The following is a 27,589-nucleotide window of genomic DNA, read 5'->3' as shown; positions in this document are numbered from 1 at the left end:
AAAACCTGGAACAAAACATGGTGCAAAGGATGGCACAAAACTTGGCATAAAACCTAGTGCAAAGCCTAATGTAATACTTGGTGCTAAACTTGGTGTAAGACTTGGTGTAAGACTTGGTGTAAAACTCAGTGCAATTTTTGCATCAATTTTTGCACCATATTTGATAAATGGACACAAATATCACCAAAAATGCGCTCTAGACACAAAAAAGGAAGCAAAAAAGGACATTAATCACAGGGTTTTGTTGTAGTGAAATTAACCACTCATAGGCTATTGGATTAAGTTATAATCGATCCACTAGGAGGAAAAGGTGTTACTTTATGTTTGAATTCATTTTCTTCCATAGATGAGCAAAGTAGCTAAGACTAGATAGGGAGAGAAAAAATAGAGATGTTTTGTAGCATCCCATGGGCCTCAATATTCTCTATTTTCTGCATATTTTGTCTTATTGTATGAATAAGCTTAACAAAGTAATTAATGAGTCCATAAATCTAAGGATATATTAACCCTCATATTATAGATATCATATTTGTTCTCACAAATCATCCATTGGAATATCCATGACAGTTTACGAATCACAAGCATTAGTGACATAGAGAGGAGACCCTCCAATAAAACAAGCCCAACAACCTAATAATGATTCCACTTGTTTCTTGCTTTTATAATTTTGTAATTCATTCATTTGATTAATCAATATTTTCTCTCCATTTTAAAAAACATGAATATTCACAATATGTGAATTTCCATGTACCAATGTAATCTCATCCATTCATATTATTAATTATTTTGTTATCCTTTATGGATTTCATTATTTTTTCCTAGTTATTTTGGATATTCATTTAATTATGTGGTTCATAATAGTGGTATTGGAAGGCATTGTCTCCTTTATTATTAAAAGTAAGTATTGGCCTACACTAAAATTTCATCACAAATTGGAATTTCATCAAGTAGGGTATTGTTGTTATTTCCATGCTTATCTACTGTCTCATTATGCATGTCATTAATGTGGAAAAGAAACCAGAAATCTTGTTGTAGCAACTAAATAAATTGTTTGAGGATATTGAGAGTCATGAAAAAAATGAAGGGAGTCAAGTGATAAAACACAAAAATAATTCTTTGTGTTGGAAACATAATTCATTATAGTTGTGATATTTTTAATTATTCACTTGAAGGAACATTAAAGACACAAGTGAATAGGAACATCTTGTGAAAGATGAATCCAAACATCGTATATGCATTTATATGGGTATAACATTAATGAAATGCATCTCATGTTTCTCTTCATTTAGTTTGTTTACTAGTGGTATTAGTGCCATGATTTTTGGCCATTCTCAACCTGGGCACTGTTCCTTACACAACCTAGGTGATCTTCATTGGTACTGTGTGTGAATTTTGTTGAACACCTAAGCCACTAAGGTTTATGGTGAGGAAGTTGAATAATCAAAGGGAGTCCAAGAGACCTTAGAAGATGAACCTAAGAGTCACTCCAATGTATCATAAATGTATATCATGTGAATAATATATGCATCTAGTGCTTATCATTCATATTTTGTCTTTGTCATTGTTATGTTTAACATGGTATCAGAGTTGTAGGTGATCTCCTGCCCAAGTGTGAGTCGCTTTTGTTTTGTATCCAGTTATGTCTTTGTCTAGTACTTATTTTCTCATCTCTCTTTTGATATGATGGTTTCTCTCACTGTTTATTTTCTATCTAACAAGTTAAGTATCTAAATCCATTTCTATGTCACCAATCCTATTTGTGTCATTCAGAAATGACAGCGTTGACCTTTCTGTTACCCTTGCCAGACCTGAATTATGTTCATTCTCCCATGCAAATAACACTCAAAACATGTGTTTTCTTGATGTTTTCCTCTCGATTTTTAGTGAACATACTAGTTCTCTGTGGACAAAAATGGAACTAAGCCAAATCTTGGAACAACTATAGCGATATAGTCGTTCCGGAAATAGTTTCATTCAAGAGATAATTCTTGCAATTGAGATTATTGTTTTAAAGCTACTAGCAGTGATTTTTGGAGTTGTAAGGCTCGTTATGATTATTTTGTTGCATGGTTCCATTGTAATAGAAACATTTCGGATTAGCATTGGCAACTAACTTTCACGGTGTAAACAATTTAATATTGATGCAAGTCTACATAGAGAGAAGCATAGTTGTTTGCGTCCTTGCCTCAGTCTAGACTATAACATCTCTATCCTCCTGTAAATTCATTATTTTTGAAGTGGGTGCTCAGAATTCCTTCTTGTTTCTAGAAATCATCTTTTTGGGCATTTCTCTACCATCTACTTAGCTCAATATAGATTCTTGGCATCAAACACTTTCACAGTACAGAAACATTCACATCTGCTTGTCTAGCCTTTCCAATCCCCAGTTTATGCTCAAACTCATTCATCGCTCTCTTGAATGATCTCGTTCTGACTGAATTTCCTCGAAAGAATCTAGGACTAGTTTTGGAATGGTTTAAGGTGTTGTAAAGTTGATAATAATCCTTCATCCTTAACAGTTTTCCATCTAGTGCATTGAGCCTGGGATCTTGGGGGAGAAATAGTCACTTAGGGTTTGAAGATTGTTCAGAAGTTGCACAGCCACTCTCAGAACAAGCGGGGAAGTGAATAAGACTGCTCAACGGAGTAGGGGTGGGTCATTACCACCAAAACAAACTCAGTACCCTCTAAGTCATCGACCTAAAGCCTAAACTCAAGTGTTGTAGATCTGTCAACACGTTGGTGTACCTGTATCCAGTTAAAGGTTCCATCGAATGCCACATGGAGGTCGGATGTATCACAACTGTGAAGGTCCAGAGTGTGTCATCGACATTTAACACCCACCTTCACGATGCTTGATTTTTTATAGGGTTTTTCCTTCATGGCACATTCTCTAAACTAAGATGAAGTTATTTATTGGTTTTATGCACACAAACTAGTGCATTTATCAAAGCCTAAAGCTAGATTGCATGTTGGACTGAGAAATTACCTTCGAGTAATTTTCTCCCAGCATCCTGAGCATCGTGTTGGACTGAACATCTTGCGGACTGTGTTTTGAGCATCATAATAGATTGCAAGGTTTGTGCATTTCGGTCATTTTACGTTGGGTATTTTTTCTCCATCTAGATATCTTACTTGAAAAATTAGAAGTTAAAAATAAAAAAAATCAAAGCATAATCATCAATATTTGTGACCTCTCATTGTGTGGTATCGCTCATACCTGAGTTCCATAGATTCACGTGCCAAAGACTTATTTATCAACTCAACTCAGGTTACAATACAATTTGATGTAGCTTTGATATTATAGTCAGGGAAAATTTTAAGGATGGTAAATAATCTTAAATTTTAAAAACATTGGCGAATCTCACTAGTCCCTATTATGCAAAATATAAAATGTTTATTGATATATTTGTAAAATTATTCAAATTTATGATGATTATATATACGTTGGCAATATATATATCTATATATATATATATATTCTCTATATAATGTTGGCAATTTTTAAGGTAAAATAATTTTATATTGTAAAATTTGGGCAAATCTTTTTCCGAAAAGATGGAAATTGGCAAAAAAAAATTTGGAAAAATCATGGAAAATTAGCCCACCTGCCAATATTAGCCCCTAAAATTTTCTATGATTATAGTATGCATTGATATTACAAAAGGGCACAATTAATGAAGTTGCACTCAATTAATGAAGCGTTGAAACTCTAGTAAATGTGTTGAATCTGTGGTAAAGTCCAGTCGACTTACTATATGCAGTGCAATTATTTTCGGTCAAGACAAGCTCGTTTCATAAGCTTGGATCTCAGGTTTTTATAAGCTCGGATATCTACATTGGTTATTTCATTTTTTAAGTCCAAGCGAATGACAGATTTTAGGTTTCTATCTGCAACCATACTGCCACAGGCCAAATTTTCAAATTTGATACTCTGGAAAGCTTCTCTAAGTAGTATAATATCGATGCTCCTCTAAGTTTCCACAAGTTCAGTAAGTATTGCAGAGTGAGATTGTTACTCCTATTGGTGATCCTGGAATACCAGGCATTAATGATCTTGGTGCACAATTTTCATAAGCATTAGGGCCTATTTATATTCTTTAATTTGTAGCTATTTGGCAATGTCTGAGATATTTGTTCATAATTTCACTTGTAACTTTACATTCTAAGAAAGTGCATTTGTAGTTGAAGTATTATGTTGAAATGGATCAAATTGATGATGCATTAAATTTATTGAATACCCTAATATGTTCTACTGTTGATGGGATGGTAAAAGTCAGTAAGGAAACCCTTTTTAACATTAAAATTTGTCTACATAATGCATAAGAAAAATATTGAATTTTTGCAGTTGGAGTTTCAGCTTAAGCAAGAGGAGTTACAACAACATAAGCATCATGACACCCATCAGCAGCCAGCAAGTGGTCAAATCAGTAACATTGAGACAGAATCCCATCAACAACAAGAAATGGCAAATGCAGTACCCATTTCAGGAACAAATGTGCAGAAAGATGCAGAGGCTCATTCTGCACTACCCAAGCCAATTATCAGACCTTGGGAAGATCTTGTCCATAACAAGCATAGAACCGATCTTGGATATGACAAGAATGTGTCCTTTCATATTCCATATTATTTAAAGCCCATCCATTTCCATAGTATTGGGTTTCTTCATCACAGTTGACTTCCAGCTGTTCCAAATTCTGCTCCTCTTCCACAGCAACCACAACAGATTGTTAAATGCCAACATTGTGACAAAGTTGGCCATATGAAAGATCATTGTTTTGATATGCATCCATATGAGCACTATCATAAAACCACTCATTATTCAAACATATGCTTCAAAAACAAGCCTCCTACAAGAACAAAGATTCACCTTGGATGGATCACTTCTTGGAAATGGGCTTCAACAAATAAGAAGATATTTTAGTCGTATGTCACAATTTGTTCTAAAGTATTGAAAATTCTTGAAGCTTAGTTTTCTCCATCATCTCACCTTGTATCTGACAGGGGGGGGCAGTGATGGTCATCTACAATCTTTAAAGCCACATCAAGCGAGCCTGAGCCACAACCTACCATACCAAATTCAGAGTTGTAGTTAGAGACATAGATTCCCATGTGCATGCCTTTGGTTGGTGGTCAGCCTTAAACCATCTCTATGGGGTTGAGACCTCCCTTTTCAAGTTGAGCTTCTCCCTCTTCAAAGAATTGGGGACACTTCCTCTAGCAAAAGACTTCAGCTTCTAGCCATTTTTGGAAGGGTTCCAGGAATTGCATTAAGCATTCCAGAGTTGGTGGTCATCCTTAAACCACCACAGGTTGTAGACCTCCCTTTTCCAGGTTAAAGGTATCCCTATCCAAAGAATTAAGGACACTTCCTCTAGCATAATATTTCAGCTTCTTGCCATATTTGGAAGAGTTTTGGGTATTGCACTAAGCGTTTTAGTGTTAGCCATCATCCTTAAATCACCACCTTATACCAACATTTTAGAGAGAACATTCAGCCTAATATTGTCATGAATTTTTACACATTTTGTATTACATCTCTCTTCTTCGACTCACATATACCCCTTCAGATTAAGGGGCGAAATGTTGGACACCTAATCCACTAAGGGTTATGGGGAGGAAGTTGAACAGTAAAGGGAGTCCAAGAGACCTTGGAAGATGAATCCAAGAGTCACTCCAATGTATTATAAATGTATAACATGTGAATAATATATGCATCTAATGCTTATCTTTCATATTCTTTCTTCGCCATGGTTATTTTTAACAAATTTCCTGCTACGTAAGAACTATACATTTTTCTATTGTAAATTCACGTAGAACTCTTCTCTATTATAGCTTCATGTATAGATCACTCTAGCAACCCTAATATAGATATCACTCTCTACCATTCTATTGATTCCATGTGTTATTCTACTAGTAGAATATCTACACAATCCATTATCTATGTGAATATTTGCATTGAGCCTCAAATTTTTCTTTGGTTCCTTGTCCTTGATGAGTTCCTCACCCTCCTCCCAAGGACTATTTTTTATGTGTTACCCTCATATTTCTCTCTTTCATCACTTTTGCATCCATGTATTCATTTCCATTGTAATTTGAAGTTGTTTTTCCATTTTTTTCCAACATTTGGGGTCCTTGAAGGTTTGTGCTTCTACTAGACTATCTCCTCACTCACACAACTGAAGCCTTTGTTTTTCTACCATATTCACCGATGAGCAGGGGGAGAGGTAATATCTAACATTTAGACACTTTTGCTTGGTTCTTGAAATTTGGATTTATATGATTCTTCGTGTTCATTTAATCCCAATTCATCCATCACATGAATCTAATAAAAAGGTTTCAAGGAACATATGTTTTTACCTTTTTTTCCATCCAAAATATATATTTTCTAACTAGAAATTGAAGAAATATCATCATCTTTTCATGGGGACAAGTTTTTGTGTGATTGTGTAGAGAGACCAATGTTGGATCAACGGAATTTGTGAGTTTAAGGGTTTCCTGACAGAGAAAATTGCAATACAAGGTTGCCTACACATTATTTCTAACACCATAGTGGTTTTCCAAGATTCAATTTGGCTCTCGGTGATCATGGATTTGGAAATTACTGGATTGGTTTGGTGAGGATGAATATCGATCTCTATTGTCAATAATGAGATCCAAATTAAATTTTGAAAATAAAACTGCATGTGAAACTACAAACCTGTCACTTGCAAGGGTTGACAATTGCATATGTATATGTGCATTCCATTAATGAATCCATATTGGAAACCCTAAACCTAATTCAAAACCGATTATTGTAGTAAAAGGACCATTGGTATCTATAAAAAAAATGGCATTTCTATCTCTAAGATTGTTGGCATCTAGATATTGTTTGGTATTCATTTCTCATAGACCATTGAGATTACTAAGACCAATTTTTTTTATCACCTTACATTCATTACAGTTGGAAGGTTATTATTATTCAACCAAATGCATAAACTCAAATATATTTGTGACCAACCAATCATTTAATTCCTGAAGCATTATAAATATCGTAATAAAGGACTCAAATCATCAACAAAATATTCAATCCTATCTATCAATTCAACTCTAAAATGAAGAGTAATTCTAACTTGCAAATAGTATTTTTTTAATTAAGTTGAATTGCATTGTAAATGGGTGCATTTTCAACAAAATTCATCAACCTCCATTTGTTGAGTTTAATTGTTAAATGGTGGAGTTTCAAGAAACCATTTGAGGTCTAAACCAATCTTTAAATGGCTCAAACTAATGAATTATTAGTCACTAACTACTCTATTACTCTATGGGTTTTACAATGTGATCTAAAATCCAAAAAGAAACTCAAACTCATGTTCTACCTTGTTTACAAGATTCACAAGACAAATTCAAATTTCTTCATCATGAATCACAACTCCAACAAGATGAAATACAACAACAAAAATCAATATTCTAAGCTAGTCCTTTTTCAAAACAATTCTCTTTTTGAATTTGATAATGATTCCTATCGACAACCAACACCTGATCAAATCAGTGACACCACATCAAAATCATATTCAAATGAAGATAAAGTTTTTTTATAAACAATTTCATCTTGCACTTTCTCATTCCATCATCAACCTTGGGAAGAAATCTTCAACAAGTCTTATATATGAAAAGGAAGTGACCTTTCACATACTAAATTATTCCAAACCAATCCAATTCCAAAGTGTTGGATTCCTTCAAAAAATTCATCTTCACTTGCTCTAGCTCAATATTAGATTCCTAAATGCCAACATTGTCATTGAGTTAACCACATGGAGGATCACTGTTTTGATCTTCATTATTGCGAGAATTGTGGAAATCATAACCATCCTTAAGGTAGATGTTTCAAACATAAGAAGCCTACAAGAGTAAAGATTCATTATGGTTAGACCACTTCTTGATAATAGTCATCAACAACTAAGAAGATATATCATCCATACCAAATAATTCATTATCGAGTATTGACAAATCTTGCAATGGAAATATTTTTGTCTTCTCATCTCTTCTCCAACAAGGGAGGATAATATCAGTTATTGATTTGGTTTGGGGTCTTCCTTAAACGACCACTTAGTATAATACTTATAACTTCGGATAGGAACCAATTTTTTTTCATATTTAAACCACCATTTGAGAGCACTTTCAATTATAAGAGTGCATCAACTTATAGCTAAATCAGAAAATGTTTCAATAACCATTGAGCCTTTGATCTAAGTTTCAGTGTTTTTTTTCACCCTAAACCATTGTTTTCAGAAGGTAAATGTGTGCCTTAGATCCAAGTTACAAAGTTTACAATCATCCTTAAACCATTATTCAGTAGAAGACATCAAATTTTATCCATTTGGTTTATGGTATTCCTTAAACCATCATTTAGTAGAAGACTTTAACTTCTACTAGCTATTTGATTTGTGTTCATCCCAAATCCACCGAGTTTAGCACATTTAGTCGATGGTAATTGTCCACTTCCATATTTCAACTATCTACTTGGAAACACATACACCTCTTTGAATTAAGAGAGAAAATGTTGGAAATGTTAATTTCTAAATTCTAGATCAAGTTTCAATTCCTAGTATTTTTTAGAATCTAAAAAGATATTTCTGATGAAGTTAAACAATTGAAGCAAAAGAAAATTGCAATTCTCTACCAAAAAGTATTAACCTCCCAAAAAGCAACTGTAACATCTCGAGTTTAAAAAAATTCAAAAATCAAAGTACAAACAATGGATAAATAGAATTTACAAAATCGATTATAATTAAAAATCCAAATATAATTATTAGCAATGGACCATCAAAACATAAGTATGTGATAGAAAATCAATACTCAATTTAAAATGAAAAGTAAAAATCTCTAAATCAAAATTAAGATAAACCAAATATATATATATATATATATCTATATATATATATATATATATATATATATATATATATAGATATATCTTAAAGTTATCTTAATCATAAAAATAATTGTGAAAACTAATCAACTTAGTAACCAAAACCCTAAACTGGCTAAAATCTTTGTGAAAAAAACATCAACATTACTCATTCATTTTTCCAAAATATTGAACCGAAACATGACTTGTTTTCAAAGGTATATGAGAAATAATAATAAAAAATATCATATAGAATTCCAAAAAAAATATGAACTAGTATTTATGTAAATTAGATAGCACCTCATTTTCATCTACCACGGTAAATTTGATCAAAGCCAAAAATTAAAAACCTTAACCATCAAAATAACACGTAACGTTTTCAAAACGATGCTTTGTAGATGAAGCATTATTTACGTAAGAGGCCATGTGCATTATGTTATCACTCAGGTTGTTCCCTTTGACTCCCAAGGGAATACGACCGAGGTAACCACAAACCAATCTTTGGACTGCAGGTTCTAGCCCACCTGCAATCAGAGAGGGCTCTCTCTTTATGATTTAGCTTTGTTGATGATGATTTTAGGCTAGTTATTGAGTTCAAGGGATTTGTTTAAGTTTCGGTGGGAAGGATGATGCTTCCAAGTAGAGAGGTAAGTATAGTGTAAGAGTTTCAAACCATTGAGCATGGAGTCAAGGATTAGGACTGCTGGTGCGTTTTCTTGGTCACAAGAACAAAATATGGAGCAAGCTAGCTACACATGAAACAATGATTCAAGCTAAAAGGATGGAGTGAGGGCTAAGGAATGAGAAGCAATTAAGAATTTCTCATCCAGCTTAACAGAGGGAAGGTGAATGAGCTCTATCTAGGCGCAGTCAAGAATCCCTAGATAACTGTCAAACATGAGTGAATTAAGGGGAATATGAGCCAAAGGGAATTCATATTCATTACCAATTCAGATGAAAACATAAAGAAACAGTAGAAATTGAGCATAGAGTGCAGCCAAGCAAGTTATAAGCTAATCTTTCTTTCTACTATTTAGATGGTGATATATGTATGATATAAGCATATATGAATTTAAAACAGAGATAAGAAACACTTATTGAGTCATGTTGCAGCACAAGAATTCCATATTCATTCTTCAAAACATTAATAACACAGTAGACAGTCCGTCCTCCAAGCTTTTAGCAGTCTTTGATTAAAGAAAACATATCAGATATACAGAGCGAGTCTCTCTTGGAGTGCATTAACCAACCAACCCCCTAAATAGTAAATTAGGGTGGTTTTATAAGTAAAATATCTACAAGAATCAGATCTGAGATAGATCTGATATAATAAGTGTCTTTTAACCTAACATATGCCTGAAATAAATGCAAGAAAATATCTTCGAGCTGTGCTGGGGGCAACTGTATCAAAAAGGAGTTAATGCGTTGTCTTTATGGCTCTGTGCTGATCACTTAGCCATAACTGTGCTTTGGGTTTTGATCCCCTGCTCTTGAGTGGTTCTGAGGTGCATTAACTGTGATTTGAGAGTTTTGAAATAGCTTCACCGCTTTCTTTGACTTTGCTTGGGGCCTTCAATGTTCTCCTGCTTTGGAAATACGGATTTCCACCAAAAACACTAACTGATAGTCTTCGCCGCTTCCTCTGATACACTTTCACTGAACCTGGGCTCTTTAATGTCTTCTGAATGCTTTAAACTGTCCCATCGACATTTTATGGCTGCTGTTCGGCCCTCTGTTGCCTTTAGAACTGTCTTTGCCCCTTTTCCGAACCTATGTGAAGAAATTCCTGTGAATTTGCGAATTTCGGGCCCGCTGGTAGCCGCGCCATGAGAGGGCTTCCATTTTGGCCTATTTCCCTAAGCGCTAATCGCGCATCAAAAACTGCCTCGGTTTTTCATTCCGGGCATCCGTTGTGCAGATTTCGCGCTTCGCCCTTTTTGACGATGACGTCAGCATGACGTCAGCGGTGGGTCCCAGTACGGCGGTGACGTGGCAGGGTGACGTCAGCAGTACGGCCGGGTGACGTGGCGGTACGGTAGGGGTGATGACGTGGCAGTACGGTGGCAGCGACGTGGCAATGACGTGGCAAGGACACGGTGGCAGGAGGCCGACGCAGGATGATGACATCATGATGACGTGGTGCTGACGTAGGAGGGTGGAAGGCGGTATCCGGTTTTCCCCGCACCACCTTTCGGCACAGGCGGTATTGGGGAAGGGGCCTCCGAACACACCGGGAGGCTGACACGTGGCGGGGGCACGACGGGGAAATCACCCATCCCCCGGACGTTAACCTCCAGCAAATTGGGGCGCAGGAATAACCGCCCACCGTTGATCTCGGGCGTTGTCCATCGAATGGCTGGCGGTAAAGGTGAGGTGATAGGGGGTTAGGGACGGGACCCGCCTGACATTTTTTAATTAAAAACGCGCTGAGGGGGTCAAAAAACTTGGTTAATCTGGGTCGCAGGTTAGTTTAATGTTTAACCAAAAAACTATTAAACATTGGACATTGGGGAAATGATTGCGGAGGTAGAATTATAAGGTTTTTAAGGGTAAAGGGGTGGATATAGGTTATTGGCCTAACCAGAGGTTTAGACCAATCCCAGAGTTATGACACGGATGGGTTCATAATAGTCCCAGGTGGACTATCATATCCCAGAACTGTATGTACATAGCTATAGTGCTATAGGGTGGGATATGTAATATTTTTTGGGTTTTATATAGTTTTTTGTAAAATAGGGGGTAGGGAAATGATCTAGGGAGCTAGATAGTAGAGTTAGGAGTTAATATGAATTGGTGAGGTGAAGTGTAGGGGAGAGGCTAAGTTTGTGAGCTGAAACTTAGACATAGGAAGTGAATGGACTATGGAGACATGATTTTACACAAGAAATGTGGCTTCTTTTCACTAAAGAAAGTCAAAGCTTGACTTGGTGCTTTACAAAAAATGAAGTGATAACAGGACTGGTTGGGCAGATCCCAAGGTCCTCAAGAGGATGTTAGTGAGTGATTTGGGGAATGAGAAGAAGGGGGAGTTAGAAATGCCTCGCTTGAGCTCCTCCGAAGGGGAATTGCCTTGCGCTTGTGATCTGAATAGATATAGCACTTGAAAACATGAAATGGATCACACAGCTTGATTCTGCAACCAGAAAACTACTTACCTAGCCTACTTACCTAGCATTTTTTCTTCTTTTTGCATGGGTGCACTTGGACTTGCAGACCCTGATTATCCTTTTTTCTTTTTGCTGTCCTCCTATCTAAATCTACACTTATTTCTTCCAAGGGCCTAGATTAAGCAGTTAGGCTCCTTTGTTTCTCTACCTACCTACAAATCTGCCAAGATTAAACTGTTTGGACAGATTTTCATTCTCTACATTCTAGAACAAGAAATTGAAACCTAGGGAAGCCAAGATTAAGTTGTTTGGCCTTCCCTTAACAGAAAATTCTTCAAAAAGGAATAACTTATCAAAATTGGAATAGATCAGTGGCATTTAGACTGGCACACTTTCATGGCCTTTTCTTTGGCCTCTTTTGGAAATATGGAGCATTGCATCATGCAAAGTATGACATATTTGGCACTTTCAACTGTCAATCATGAAAGATGAAAACCTGTTGCAACAGGAGGCTAACAGGGATCCACTTGGGGATGGATTTTCCTTGTGAAAAGCCAAGAACAGCAGGTCAGATTGCCTTGATCTTCTTTTGTTGCTGTAGACTGAAACTTCCCTTGTGCTGGCTGTCAAATGATTAAAAAATTTTGAAACCTGAACACATCATTCTCATCAACTGAATTTTTATACCATAGCAGCATCGCCTGCTTTCTTCTGCGTGTTCTATTATTACATGCACCTGTGCCTGAGAACTTGCCTTTGAAATAAACACAACATAGGGGAACAAAACTGGAGCACTTCCCTTGATTCTGTCTTGAAAAAGGGTGATGATGTAAACTGAAAATCCTCTTTTCTTTTAATACCATTGTCAGAAAGAACTGCCTGCTCTTTTGCTATGATTAATGTAATGACAGAGATCTAAATGGAGGACTTTCTTTGGTTCTGCCTTTAAAAAAAATTGCTGCACTGTTCCATTATTTGGCCTGCTAAAAAAAAATGCTGAAAATATAAGTATTTATGTACAAATATAATACAGTTGCATTGTGTTCAACAACAGGGATCATAATAATGCTTTAGCATTCGGCCATTGACAGGGCCTTCTTCAGTTATGTCGTCCTCTACAGATTTGAGGAAATATGTGTTATTGCCCTGCACAGCGCTGATAACAAATGGACCTTTCCATAAAAAATCAAATTTTGCATGTTTGCCTTTGTCTTCTCTTCGTGAGTCCCACCTTAGAACTTTGTTGCCAACACAGAAATCTTCAGCCTTAACTCTCTTATCAAACATCTTTTTGAGCTTCTCTTGCAAAATTTGAGCTCTGTTATAGACCTGTTCTCTTGTTTGCTGAAGATGAATGGTCTGGTTTATTCTTCTTTGAATATCATTTGGTTCTGCTTGGATCTCTTGTAACAGCTTGATGATAGGAATGCCCAAGGAAGATGGAAATCTGGCCTCCATGCCATACACCAGCTCATAAGGGCTCATCCCAATGGATTTCTTTGTTGAAAGTCTGTCTGCCCATAGGGCATTTGTGAGCTTTCTATGCCAGTTCTTTTTGTTTTCTTCTAGCACTTTCTTTATGATGTTGATGAGGCTTTTGTTGGATGATTCGGCCAAGCCATTACCTTGAGGGTAATAGGTTGTGGAGTGGCCCAAGGTAATGTGAAATTTATGGAAAAAATTGATCATCTTTTTGGATTTGAAGGCAGCGGCGTTATCAGTAATGATCTTCTCAGGGCAGCCAAATCTAGAAAGGATGTTGGTCTCAAGGAATTGGATAATGATGGAGTCATTGGCCTGTCTACATGGGATGGCTTCAATCCACTTAGTGAAATAGTCGGTGGCTGTTAGAATCCACTTATGCTGGCCTAAGGAAGAGGGGTGGACTTCTCCAATGAAGTCAAGACCCCATTGTTGAAAAGGCTTTTCGGTTGAGATGGGCTTAAGAGGCAAAGGTAACAGCTTTCTTTTGCCCTCAAAGATTTGGCATTTATGACATGACATAGCAAACTTCTTTACATCTGCAAACAGAGAGGGCCAATAGAAACCAGTCCTTAAAATTTTATCCGCAGTGGACTTCCAATATAGATGTCCTCCACAATCCCCTGCATGGAATTCTTTCATGACATTGTTAGTTTCATTCATGGTTAAACAGTTAAGCAGTATGCCTTCATGATTTTTCCAAAATAAAGCACCATCTATGACACAAAACTTTGAAGCCTTCATTTTCAAAAATCTTTTCTTGGTTCTGGACAATCCTGGGGGAGCAAACAGGTTTAACAATACAAAACATATATCAGCATACCATGGGGATTGCAAAAAGGTTTCACTGATCTGTGGAGTCGCCAGCTCCTGTTCATTGTCCAGTTGGTTAATGTCTAAGGCTTGAAAGTTTGTTTCGGACATCAGTTTGGCTAAACCTTGTCCCTTTATGAGCTTGGTTGGTTTTATTTCTATGTCGTACTCAAGGATGTTAGCAATCCACTTGCCTCTTTTGCCTTCTAGCCCCTCTTGGGTTAATATGTCTTTTACAATAGCATTTGGGACATAGGAAATCACATGTGAATATAAAATGTAAGCTTGGAAATCTTTGATTGCTTTAACAAGGGCATAGGCCTGCTTCTCCATGATTTGGTACTTCAAAGGAGAATCTCTTAAGGCTCGGCTAAAAAATGCAATTGGCTTTTCAGCTCCTTGATCATCCTTTTGCAAAAGGACAACAGCTATGGTGTGCTCAGATGCAAATGAGAATATGATGAAGTCCCTATCAAATTGAGGACTTGTGAGGACTGGAGCTTGGGTTAAGGCAGATTTGATACTCTCAAAGGCTTGCTTGGTTTCAAGAGACCATTTTACCTTGGCATCCTTTTTTAACATGTTGCTTGACAGTCTTATCAGCTTTGCTAGATTTGGGATAAATCTCCTTAGGAAATTGATCTTTCCAAGGAATTCTTGCAACTCTTTTATGTTTCTTGGAAATGGATTTGAAGGATGGCTTGAATTCTTTCAGGATCAATTCTAATTCCATCTTTTGATATGATATGGCCTAGTAATTTACCTTCTTCAAGGCCAAAGAGAGACTTCTTGGGGTTCAAGGAAATGCCATATTTCCTACATGTCATGAATATTTGCCTCAAATGTTTTAGGTGCTCTTGATCAGATTTGGAGAAAGGGGTTAAGTCATCGAGGTAGACAACTAGGAAATCATGTATTTCCTTGGCAAATGCAATATCCATCGCCCTTTGAAAGGTAGCACCAGCGTTTTTAAGTCCGAAAGGCATCTTTACATATTTAAATGTTCCCCACGGTGTGGTAAAGGCTGTCTTGTCTTGGTCATCCGAGTGAACCAGTATTTGATTGAAACCTGAAAAGCCATCTAGCAAAGAGATTCTAGATGACCCCACTACTCTTTGTAGGATGTGGTCCATTTTTGGCAATGGGTAGTGGTCTTTTAGGGAGACTTGGCTTAAATTTCTTAGATCTACGCATAGCCTAATCTCACCTGTCTTCTTTCTTGTGGGAACAAGATTGAATACCCATTCAGAAAATCTAATGGGCGCTATGATACCTGCTTCAAACATTCTTTTCACTTCCTTTTCAATCAAAGGGAGAAGCACAGGATTGATTCTCCTTAGTTTCTGTTTGAAGGGCTTTTGATTTGGTTTTAAGGGAATGGTGTGTTGGATCACTGAGGTGTCATAGGACTTCAAGTCCTCATAACTCCAAGCAAATACATCTTGGAATTCTTTAAACAAATCAACATATTTGGGCTTTTGATCGTGTGGCAAAGATTGAGATAGTTTGACCATTTTGGGCTTCTCTGCTGTCCCAATGTTGTGTTCTTCTATAGCAGCATTTAAGGGCTGCATTTTTGGTTTTTTGGGAACATCATTTGCATCAAACATATCTTCTAACGGAGTGAGGCCAGCAGGGAGAAAGTTATCTTTTAGATCAATGATCTCGGCCTCTGTTTCGGCTATTTCCTCCAAATGCATCTGTTTCAGCTCTTCTATGTTTGCATTGTCAAAAACAGTTGGGTTTAGCATTTGTTTGGCTGTTACAGCGGTTACAGCCTGCTGATTTTCATTTGTTTGTGGTTGTTCATCCGTCATAGCATCCATGTCAATGTTAATATTTGCAAACTCATGCTCAAGGGTGAGGAAATTGTTAATCTGGGTATCATTTTCAAACACTTGCCAATCTTTAACATTATTTGGGATAGCAGGCCTATGTTTTATCTCGGCAGTGAAATGGTGATTTGGCTCAAAGGGCAGCTTGCATGTACTAGCAAAAGTGGCTAGGCTGTGTGCATGAATGTTATGATCTCTTGAGATCTTGGCAAGCTTGGATTCAGTGAATGCATTGAGTATATTAGTGGCAGCAGTCCTATAGGCCCTCATTCTATTGTCATTAGTAACAAAGTTGCCTTTCATTTTCTGTATGACTAAATATGAGTCATCGAGAATGGATACTTTCGCAGCTCCTAGAGCTTTGAGCAGTTTAAGGCCTAAAAGGAGAGCCTCATACTCTGCCATGTTATTGGTGCATTTGAAATTCAATCTGTAGGCATGGCCTTCTGCATGATTGTTATGTGTATTGTGAATCCATACACCTGCCCCTGCTCCTAACTTGTTGACTGAGCCATCAAACTCTAAATACCATGTGATTTCTTGCTTGTGGTTAGTATCAAGAGTTTCAGTCATTCTTGCAGTGGGCAGATTTGAATTTTCTATTTGGGGAGGTTCTTCTTGTATGCTGGTTGCCCTAATCGTTTTGACAGTTTCATCAGTATGGGCAACCAATTCTTCATTGGTGTGTGTGTCCAGTTCTAAAGCCAACGGCTTATCATCAGTGGGAGGACTTGTTTCATCATTAAATAAAATAAAAGAATCCATATCAGAATGGATTGAAAAAATAGGAAAATTTTGGGGGTTGTCCTCACTAGTTACCACATATTTCATCAGTGTTTCTCTATACAGTCTCTTTGGTTGCCCAAAGACAGATATAGTGGCATAAGAGAGGTCTAGTTGGAGAGATCCTTGGAGTTTTTCTCCCCAAGATCTTGACAATAGCATGCCATACTTTGGTGGAATGTCAGCAACCACCACATCCATGAGGATTGTCTTGTTGGGATATTGGACTAAGGAGACACATAAGTCTTTGATTAAGCCTAAACACTTGACCTGACTTGAGTCAAAGGAAAATAAGTCTTTGTAGGGTCTTGTAACATCAAGGTTTAGCTTCTCCATTACAGCTTTGGGCATAAGGTTGTGTGAGGCACCTGAGTCAAACATAGCATTATGCAATACTTTATCATGAATGTGCAAACTGACATAGAATGGTAACACAGCTCCATGTCCTGTTTTACCATTGACTTCAGGACCGAAAAGGAGCTCAGGTTGATCATCTAATACATTCACATCATCCCTATTTTCTGGCATTTGCAGTGATCTTTTGATTTTCTGCCTATAGATATCATGTTTGGCAAGTTCAGATAAAGGGATGGATATCTTCAGTTTACCTATTTCTGCCTCTAAATCAAAAGGTTTTTCTGACTGTGATTTAGTATTGTGACTGGCAGATTTTCCCTTTTCAATTGCACTTTCAGCGGTTTTTTCTTGTTCTTCATTGATTTCTTGAACTATTTCTGATTTGGAAAGTTTTTTAGGATAGCTGTTCAAATCTTCTTTTGAGGAAGAAGGTGGCAGAGAGTGATCATTAGAGGGCTGCGTGTCTGTGACATCCTCTATGGTGACATCCTTTGGATTTGGAATTGTTTTATCAGCAGTTTCTATGAGGGTAGCCTTTTCTTTGATCTTCTTAGGCTGTTTGGTATCACTTGGTTTAACCTTTTCGGGCACATCTATGGTTCTTGTCCTCAGCTTGTACTGTTTGTGGACCTCATAAACAGCTGAATCATAACCCTGTTTAAAGTCAAAAGACTCACCAGATTTAGTTTGAAATTGATTAAAGTCATGCTCATCGTGGTCTGCTTGGGTTAGGAAAATTTGTTGCTCAGCCTTCAAATCCATTAAATTCATGTGAGTGTCCTCTGTGGGCTCACTAGATGTAGATGCTTCAGCATAATTTTCATGAAAAGGAGGCCTTACATCATGGTCTGGGCTAGACCTACCAGCATTTGTGTTCTGAGTTTTCTGGAAATTTGGGTTCCTTATGGTATTAGGTTGTTGTCCTTCCCATGATGACTTCCTCTCAACACTCTCCACTCTGTCTCCCAGCCTGTGCATGCCACTGATAATAGCATCCAGCTTTTGATCTAAGGCTGAGGGTTCCTCTTTAAAGGTGGTTCTTCTCTCAGTTCTAGCTCTGTTTCTTTTGGCAATTAGATTTGCCTCTACGCTAACAGCAACATTTTGCATGTCTGCAAGGGTTTGAGGGGCTCTTTCCCTTAACTGATAAGCCATGTCAGTATCAAAACCATCAGGGAATTTATACAAAGCAAGATCAGGTGGAGGTCTTAAGTTCTGTGGTATTGCATTATAAACATTATTGAATCTTGCACAATAGTCCAAGACAGACTCTTGAGGGCCTCTTTTGATGGTGTCATATTCAGATAATATATGCAAGGGGTCTTTCTTTTTCTCCCATCTGTTGATAAATGACTGGTATAAGGCTTCTGGGTCTGCTATGGAATTGGCTGTGAGTGCTCTAAACCAAGTCCTGACATCACCTGTCAAACTTTGGACAAAAATCTTCATTCTCACGCTATCATCATCTATCTCGTAGTTCTCAAAACAGTCTTGCATCTTGTTGGTATGCTTGAGGGCTATGCAAGAACCAGTTCCATCAAAATATGTGATTTTAGTTTGATAATCCTGAGGCATAGCCCCAAGATTTGCAGGTAATTGCAGGGGTGCATATCTATTGGCCATGTTTACAGGGATAAGTGGAACAATAGGAACAGCCAGAACAGCTGTAACAACAGTGGTGGTAATGGTAGTATGTGCAGTGAATGGAGGTGTGGAAGGAGTGCTTTGAGAGGTGGATGATGAGCAAGGGGAAGTAGGGGTTGAACGAAATAAAACTTTGACAGGGGTTGGAACACAACTTGGCTGAACTGTTTCAGGGCTAGAATCAACAAAATCTTCTCTTCGCTCTAGCTTCCTGAGGTTCCTTGGGATTAAATTCGGATTTTCAAAAGCAACTGGAGGGTTTGGGTCTGGATTTGACCTTGTATAACGTGAGTTCCTTTTGGGAGCCAGATTCTGAACCTGTTTTGGTATTTTCTGTGAATGTTTTTAGAATTAGCAAGGAACTGATCAAATGTTGGAATGACTATGTATAACTTAAAACTAGCATGAAGATTGACTGAAGCAGCATTTATTTACTCCTGTAAATGCAAAGCAAGAACAGTTTCAAAGGCTCCCTGGCTGACATTCAGGCTTCATCTGTAGTTTTAAGGAATATACAGCAATTAGAAAATTCATTGGGTCCCCAGTGGAGTCGCCATTATGTTATCACTCAGGTTGTTCCCTTTGACTCCCAAGGGAATACGACCGAGGTAACCACAAACCAATCTTTGGACTGCAGGTTCTAGCCCACCTGCAATCAGAGAGGGCTCTCTCTTTATGATTTAGCTTTGTCGATGATGATTTTAGGCTAGTTATTGAGTTCAAGGGGTTTGTTTAAGTTTTGGTGGGAAGGATGATGCTTCCAAGTAGAGAGGTAAGTATAGTGTGAGAGTTTCAAACCATTGGGCATGGAGTCAAGGATTAGGACTGCTAGTGCATTTTCTTGGTCACAAGAACGAAATATGGAGCAAGCTAGCTGCACATGAAACAATGATTCAAGCTAAAAGGATGGAGTGAGGGCTAAGGAATGAGAAGCAATTAAGAATTTCTCATCCAGCTTAACAAAGGGAAGGTGAATGAGCTCTATCTAGGAGCAGTCAAGAAATCCTAGATAACTATCAAACATGAGTGAATTATGGGGAATATGAGCCAAAGGGAATTCATATTCATTACCAATTCAGATGAAAACATAAAGAAACAGCAGAAATTGAGCATAGAGTGCAGCCAAGCAAGTTCTAAGCTAATCTTTCTTTCTGCTATTTAGATGGTGATATATGTATGATATAAGCATATATGAATTTAAAACAGAGATAAGAAACACTTATTGAGTCATGTTGCAGCACAAGAATTCCATATTCATTCTTCAAAACATTAATAACACAGTAGACAGTCCGTCCTCCAAGATTTTAGCAGTCTTTGATTAAAGAAAACATATCAGATATACAGAGCGAGTCTCTCTTGGAGTGCATTAACCAACCAACCCCCTAAACAGTGAATCGGGGTGGTTTTATAAGTAAAATATCTACAAGAATCAGATCTGAGATAGATCTGATATAATAAGTGTCTTTTAACCTAACATATGCCTGAAATAAATGCAAGAAAATATCTTCGAGTTGCGCTAGGGGCAGCTGTATCAAAAAGGAGTTAATGTGTTGTCTTTATGGCTCTGTGCTGATCACTTAGCCATAACTGTGCTTTGGGTTTTGATCCCCTGCTCTTGAGTGGTTCTGAGGTGCATTAACTGTGATTTGAGAGTTTTGAAATAGCTTCACCGCTTTCTTTGACTTTGCTCGAGGCCTTCAATGTTCTCCTGCTTTGGAAATACGGATTTCCACCAAAAACACTAACTGATAGTCTTCGCCGCTTCCTCTGATACATTTTCACTGAACCTAGGCTCTTTAATGTCTTCTAAATGCTTTAAATCGTCCCATCGACATTTTATCGCTGATGTTCGGCCCTCTGTTGCCATTAGAACTGTCTTTGCCCCTTTTCCGAACCTATGTGAACAAATTCCTGTGAATTTGCGAATTTCGGGCCCACTGGTAGCCACGCCATGAGAGGGCTTCCATTTTGGCCTATTTCCCTAAGTGCTAATTGCGCATCAAAAACTGCCTCGGTTTTTCATTCCGGGCATCTGTTGTGCAAATTTCACACTTTGCCCTTTTTGACGATGACGTCAGCATGACGTCAGCGGTGGGTCCCATTACGGCGGTGATGTGGCAGGGTGACGTCAGCAGTACAGCTGGGGTGACGTGGCAGTACGGTAGGGGTGATGACGTGGTAGTACGGTGGCAGTGACGTGGCAATGACGTGGCAAGGACACGGTGGCAGGAGGCCGACGCAGGATGATGACGTCATGATGACGTGGTGCTGACGTAGGAGGGCGGAAGGCGGTATCCGGTTTTCCCCGCACCACCTTTCGGCACAGGTGGTATTGGGGAAGGGGCCTCCGAACACACCAGGAGGCTGACACGTGGCGGGGGTATGACGGGGAAACCACCCATCCCCCGGACGTTAACCTCCGGCAAATCGGGGCGCAGGAATAACCGCCCACTGTTGATCTCGGGCGCTGTCCATCGGACGGCTGGCGGTAAAGGTGAGGTGATAGGGGGTTAGGGACGCGACCCGCCTGACATTTTTTAAATAAAAACACGCTGAGGGGGTCAAAAAACTTGGTTAATGTGGGTCGCGGGTTAGTTTAATGTTTAACCAAAAAACTATTAAACATTGGACATTGGGGAAATGATTGCGGAGGTAGAATTATAAGGTTTTTAAGGGTAAAGGGGTGGATATAGGTTATTTGCCTAACCAGAGGTTTAGACCAATCCCAGAGTTATGACACGGATGGGTTCATAATAGTCCTAGGTGGACTATCATATCCCAGAACTGTATGTACATAGCTATAGTGCTATAGGGTGGGATATGTAATATTTTTTGGGTTTTATATAGTTTTTTGTAAAATAGGGGGTAGGGAAATGATCTAGGGGGCTAGATAGTAGAGTTAGGAGTTAATATGAATTGGTGAGGTGAAGTGTAGGGGAGAGGCTAAGTTTGTGAGCTGAAACTTAGACATAGGAAGTGAATGGACTATGGAGACATGATTTTACACAAGAAATGTGGCTTCTTTTCATTGAAGAAAGTCAAAGCTTGACTTGGTGCTTTACAAAAAATGAAGTGATAACAGCACTGGTTGGGCAGATCCCAAGGTCCTCAAGGGGATGTTAGTGAGTGATTTGGGGAATGAGAAGAAGGGGGAGTTAGAAATGCCTCGCTTGAGCTCCTCCGAAGGGGAATTGCTTTGCACTTGTGATCTGAATAGATATAGCACTTGAAAACATGAAATGGATCACACAGCTTGATTCTGCAAACACAAAACTACTTACCCAGCCTACTTACCTAGCATTTTTTCTTCTTTTTGCATGGGTGCACTTGGACTTGCAAACCCTGATTATCCTTTTTTCTTTTTGCTGTCCTCCTATCTAAATCTACACTTATTTCTTCCAAGGGCCTAGATTAAGCAGTTAGGCTCCTTTGTTTCTCTACCTACCTACAAATCTGCCAAGATTAAACTGTTTGGACAGATTTTCATTCTCTACATTCTAGAACAAGAAATTGAAACCTAGGGAAGCCAAGATTAAGCTGTTTGGCCTTCCCTTAACAGAAAATTCTTCAAAAAGGAATAACTTATCAAAATTGGAATAGAGCAGTGGCATTTAGACTGGCACACTTTCATGGCCTTTTCTTTGGCCTCTTTTGGAAATATGGAGCATTGCAGCATGCAAAGTATGACATATTTGGCACTTTCAACTGTCAATCATGAAAGATGAACACCTGTTGCAACAGGAGGCTAACACATTCTTTACCTACGAAGCCATGTAACCAATCAGATCAGAACTAGACCGGGACCAATAAAACCAGCCAGTGCTAACATGGGGTCATAACAATCTAGTTAAGGGTAAGAGGCCATGTGCATTCTTTACCTAAGAAGCCATGTAACCAATCTGATCAAAACTAGACTGGAACCAATAAAACCAGCCAGTCCTAACATGGGGTCATACCAATCTAGTTGAGGGTAAGAGGCCATGTGCATTCTTTACCTAAGAAGCCATGTAACCAATCTGACCAGAACTAGACCGGAACCAATAAAACCAGTCAATCCTAACATGGGGTCATACCAATCTAGTTAAGGGTTTTGGATTGGCTAGTATCATATCAAAACCAACGTTAAATAGTTATGGTTAGAGATCACTAAAATTAAAATTTTGTATATAAAACTTTATTCTAGGATCATATTAATGTTATTTTACTTATATAATTTGGAATTGTTAGCTAAATTTTGTACAGTGGATTGAAGGGTTGTTTTGAAATTATAGGGAAATTTAGAGATTGGTTGAAGAGATAATCACAAATGTTTTTGAGTTAGCTTTTTTTCTTTTGCTTTATTTAGTTTAAATACAAATGGTCTTTATCTAGTAAGGTCATAAATTTCTCTGAATTGTCATTTTCTTAGGGTTATTTATTTTTTCAAAAAAAAAAATTGGATTGTTTGAATCGTGTTTTTATGGCGGGAACGGATTCAGCATCATCAAAAACTTTCAAAGCACCCAAAATTTTTAAGGCACCCAAACTCTTGAAATTTGATAAATATAACTCAACTTTACAAAAAAATCTGCAAAAAATTCTCTTATTTTCAGATAAATTTATAGGCTCGTTAGACTATACGATGAAAAAAACAAAAAAAACAAATTCGTTTTTAATACACACCAAACCATGGACTTTCACACAGATAGAATGATATCAAACTAAATTTATCAGAAAGAGTCCCACATTTGAGGGCAAAACTAAATTTAACTGAAAGAGTCCCACATTTGACGGCGAAACTAAATTTACCTGAAGAGTCCCACTTTTGACGGTGGCTTCCATTTTCTTCTTCTGTTGCGTTGAATCCGCCAATGAAGGAACGACCCTCTACGACTTCACGAGCGGTCGTTGTCATGCGTTGGACATGGCTTTCATATGTCATCGTCAGAAATGCAATGCACCCAAGAACACGTGTGATTGTTGCCATACCAATAATAATTAAATCAATCAACTCACCTGATTTTAAGGCCTCATGTCATGTGGATGTGTTTTTACTGAGGATTCTATTGGTGGATTGGATTGTACTTCTTGTCTAAACATGATGCAAATTCAAAATTATGATTAGGTTAGGTTAATATATAATAAAAAAATAAAAAATAAAATATCTGGGTAGAGGATGGGTTTTTAGATTACTATCTCTTTGCAACTAATTTTTTTTTACTATTATCCTATTCATTAGTTTATACATGTTAATAATAATTTGTCTTTGGAAGTTTATACATGTTAATAATAATTTGTTTTTGGAAATTTATATATGTTAATAATGATTTGTTTTTTTCTAAAGGTAAGAAATTATTATATTTATTAATAATAATAATAATAATATAATATCTATTTTTAAGGTCACAGCCAAACATCAAATTGGTGTATGAGACCCCCTTGTTTGTGGGACAAGGGACCCACCTCCATGCAGTGATTTGACTGCTAAGTTTATGAAGGCATACATACTCTACCCCCCTCTGGTTTTTGAACCTGTGACCTCTTAGGAGGAAACACATGCTCTTAACCATTAATGAATGCTTTTGTGAGAATTGGTGTTATAAGTGTTGTTATGATTGTTGCAACACTAGCGCGACAATATTTCACATCACTGCAATATTAATGGTTCATTGTTGTTGCAACACTAACAAATTATTCACATTGTCATTTGATGTTGCTATTACATGAGTTAGGATAGCATCAAATGCCATAACAGTGGTAACGAATACATCAAAATAGTGATCAACTGGCATAGTGGACAACACGAAGAGAAAAGCAATGCAAGGAAGGTAAACTCATCTAATGACAACTACTCCAATGTTGTTAGGGTCCCACCCTAACCCCCTTATTTATGTAATGGGATCGAGTCATAGTCAAGGGTCAATAAAGCCCATATTAATAGTTGTAAGTGGTTAACCCACAATTAATGACGAGACCACAGTTAGTTGCAAATGGGCTGTAGTATTAGATTGATGGTATTAATAAAACCCATGGTATTGCATGTATGAGTCATATATAAAGGATAGAGACTCCCTGCGAGGAGCATCGTGTCTTATTTTTGAATCGAGCTCTGCTCTATTGGAGGTTGCCCCCTCGAAGAGGCCAATGAACATTGCTTTCTGAATAATAAAATATTTGCTGTTGTCTCTCACTGTTCTATGTTCTGGGTATCTTTCTTCACATATTCTGTATTTGGGTATCTTTTGCAGGTTAAGAGCATAACAAGTGGTATCAGAGCACTTTCTAGGGCCGGTGGGATCTCCATTTCTTAGCAAAAAAAAAAATTTGGCTAGAGACGTGTTCCGGCGTCTTTAAAACACGGGATCTATCGTTGAGCGCATAAACCTGCGGATTTGGGGAGGCATGCACGCAGGAAATACAAGAGGTGGTCACGCTTGTTGGACTCCCTTGTAACCCCTGTGGGTACCCCTTCGAGTAGTAGCGCATTAGACAGAACCGCGTACGGACTGTCTTCCAAGTACCTTCTGGGTATATGGAAGCCCCTTAGCTCCTTCGCAACCTCGCCATAGATAAACCGTCGGCCGTCTTGCTGCTACAGTACACCGAGAACAGCACTCAGAGAGATTACTCGCCCGTACAATAGGGTAGTCGGGTTGTACAACTAAGGGTACGGTTGATCCTCCTTAGTTAGAGCCCTGAAACATTGGGCTGAGTACTACTGTCATACCCTTATGTATATTGCGATCTGTAGCACCTGACACTCCTCAAGACCATAGTTCCCTTTTCTATCTTGGGATCACGCATCATCTCTACCAGATCCGCTCGTGTAAAGGGGTGCAGTAGCAGCAGACATCAGTCCCGCAGTTCCGAGTTAGCAGACCAGCCATTCCGATCTATTAGATCCATCAGATCCACAGCAGCAATCTGTTCAGCTGCCCAAAGCTATCCGATCCGCCATTCAAATCTCTCAGATCCACCAGATCTGAGTAGTTGTGTGGGGTTCCTATACCAGGGCATAATTTTCGCAGGACTTTTGGCAGCATTGACATTTTGAGGATTTGGCGACTGCAGTATTCACAAGGAAGGAGTAAAACTCCGTTAGGAAAAAAAGAGTCTGAGATCTCCCGGGGCACTTATTGGTGATCTAGCCCATCAGAATCAGGACGACGAGCTGAGCACGATGGTACCATTCAATTCTTACTGAAAAAAATTTTTGGGCGGTCCCAAATCTCAAGAACATCAGATCGGTGCATGGTAGAAACTAGAGCTCAAGCTATGGCCAATGAGAGGATTGACAAACTTGAACTAACCTTGCAATCCATCCAAAGTCAACTTGACAGACTATCTAGCCTAATCTCGAAGGGAAAGGAGGAAGCCCACGAGGAGGCGTATAATGGCAATGGACACAGTGAGGGTGAGTCTAGCCACTCTCCTCACGTCTGGGGCACCCACCAACAATCCCGTCACCGACCTCCCAAGATGGATATGCATAAATTTGACGGTTATCACTCGGTAGCATGGATAGCACAAATGAAGCAGTATTTCAATCTGAATAACATCTTAGATAATGAGACTCAGCTTATGGTGGGGAGCATGTACTTGCACAATGAAATGTGAAGGCCGCTGTGAAAATGTCAAACTTCAAATGGGGGATTATCAGTTGAGACCCACATGTTTGCCATACACATGGGAGGGTGCGACATTGTCCTCGACGCTGAATGGCTCCGCACTCTTGGGCCAATCACAATGGATTTCCAGGAGTTATATATGAGTTTTAAGCAAAACAACTCCACACATACCCTCCGTGGACTCCAGGCGGGAGCTCCCTCTATCATCAGCTCGCATAGGATGGAAAAATTGCTAAAAAAGGGCCATCATGGATTTATAACTCAATTTAATGCCATCCAGGCAGTCGCAACCAAGTCTCTGCAGATTCATCCTGAGATGCAACAAATTTTAAATAACCATCTGCTTGTCTTTGACAAGCCTCATGAGCTTCCGCCCTCGAGAGGGGAACATGATCATAGCATCACCTTGGTTCCAGGGGCCCAACCCCCAAATGTGCGCCCATACAAATATCCGTTCACCCAAAAGAATGACATAGAAAAAATAATCAAGGAACTTTTGGAAGCAGGTGTCATTCGTCCCAGCATTAGTCCTTATTCATCACCGGTGGTCATGGTGCTCAAGAAAGATGGGGAGTGGCGGATGTGTCCAGACTTCAGGGCCCTCAATAAGTTGACAGTCAAAGATAAATTTCCGATCCCGATGGTTGATGATTTGCTGGATGAACTCAATGGGGCTCAATTCTTCACTAAGCTTGATCTTCGCTCAGGCTACCACCAAATTCGCATGAAGGAAGTTGGCATTCCAAAGGCTACTTTCCGAACTCATGAAGGCCATTATGAGTTCCTGGTCATGCTATTCGGTCTTTGTAATTCCCCATCTACTTTTCAGAGCCTTATGAACCACCTTCTCAAACCATATCTCAGGAAATTTGTCCTTGTCTTCTTCGATGACATCCTCATCTATAGTTGCACTTGGGCCGCACATCTTCAGCATGTAGATCTACTCTTGCAACTGCTCCGCAAGCATAAATTATTTGTTAAGATGTCCAAGTGTTCGTTTGGCATGGAAGAAGTTGAGTATTTGGGCCACATTGTGGGGCATGAAGGTGTCAAGGTGGACCCCAAAAAGAT

The sequence above is a fragment of the Pinus tabuliformis genome, chromosome 9, assembly GCF_031772625.1.
Source record: "Pinus tabuliformis cultivar Carrire ecotype Pingquan chromosome 9, CPIR1, whole genome shotgun sequence".
Taxonomy (NCBI): Eukaryota; Viridiplantae; Streptophyta; class Pinopsida; order Pinales; family Pinaceae; genus Pinus; species Pinus tabuliformis.
This window is presented reverse-complemented; position numbering follows the sequence as displayed.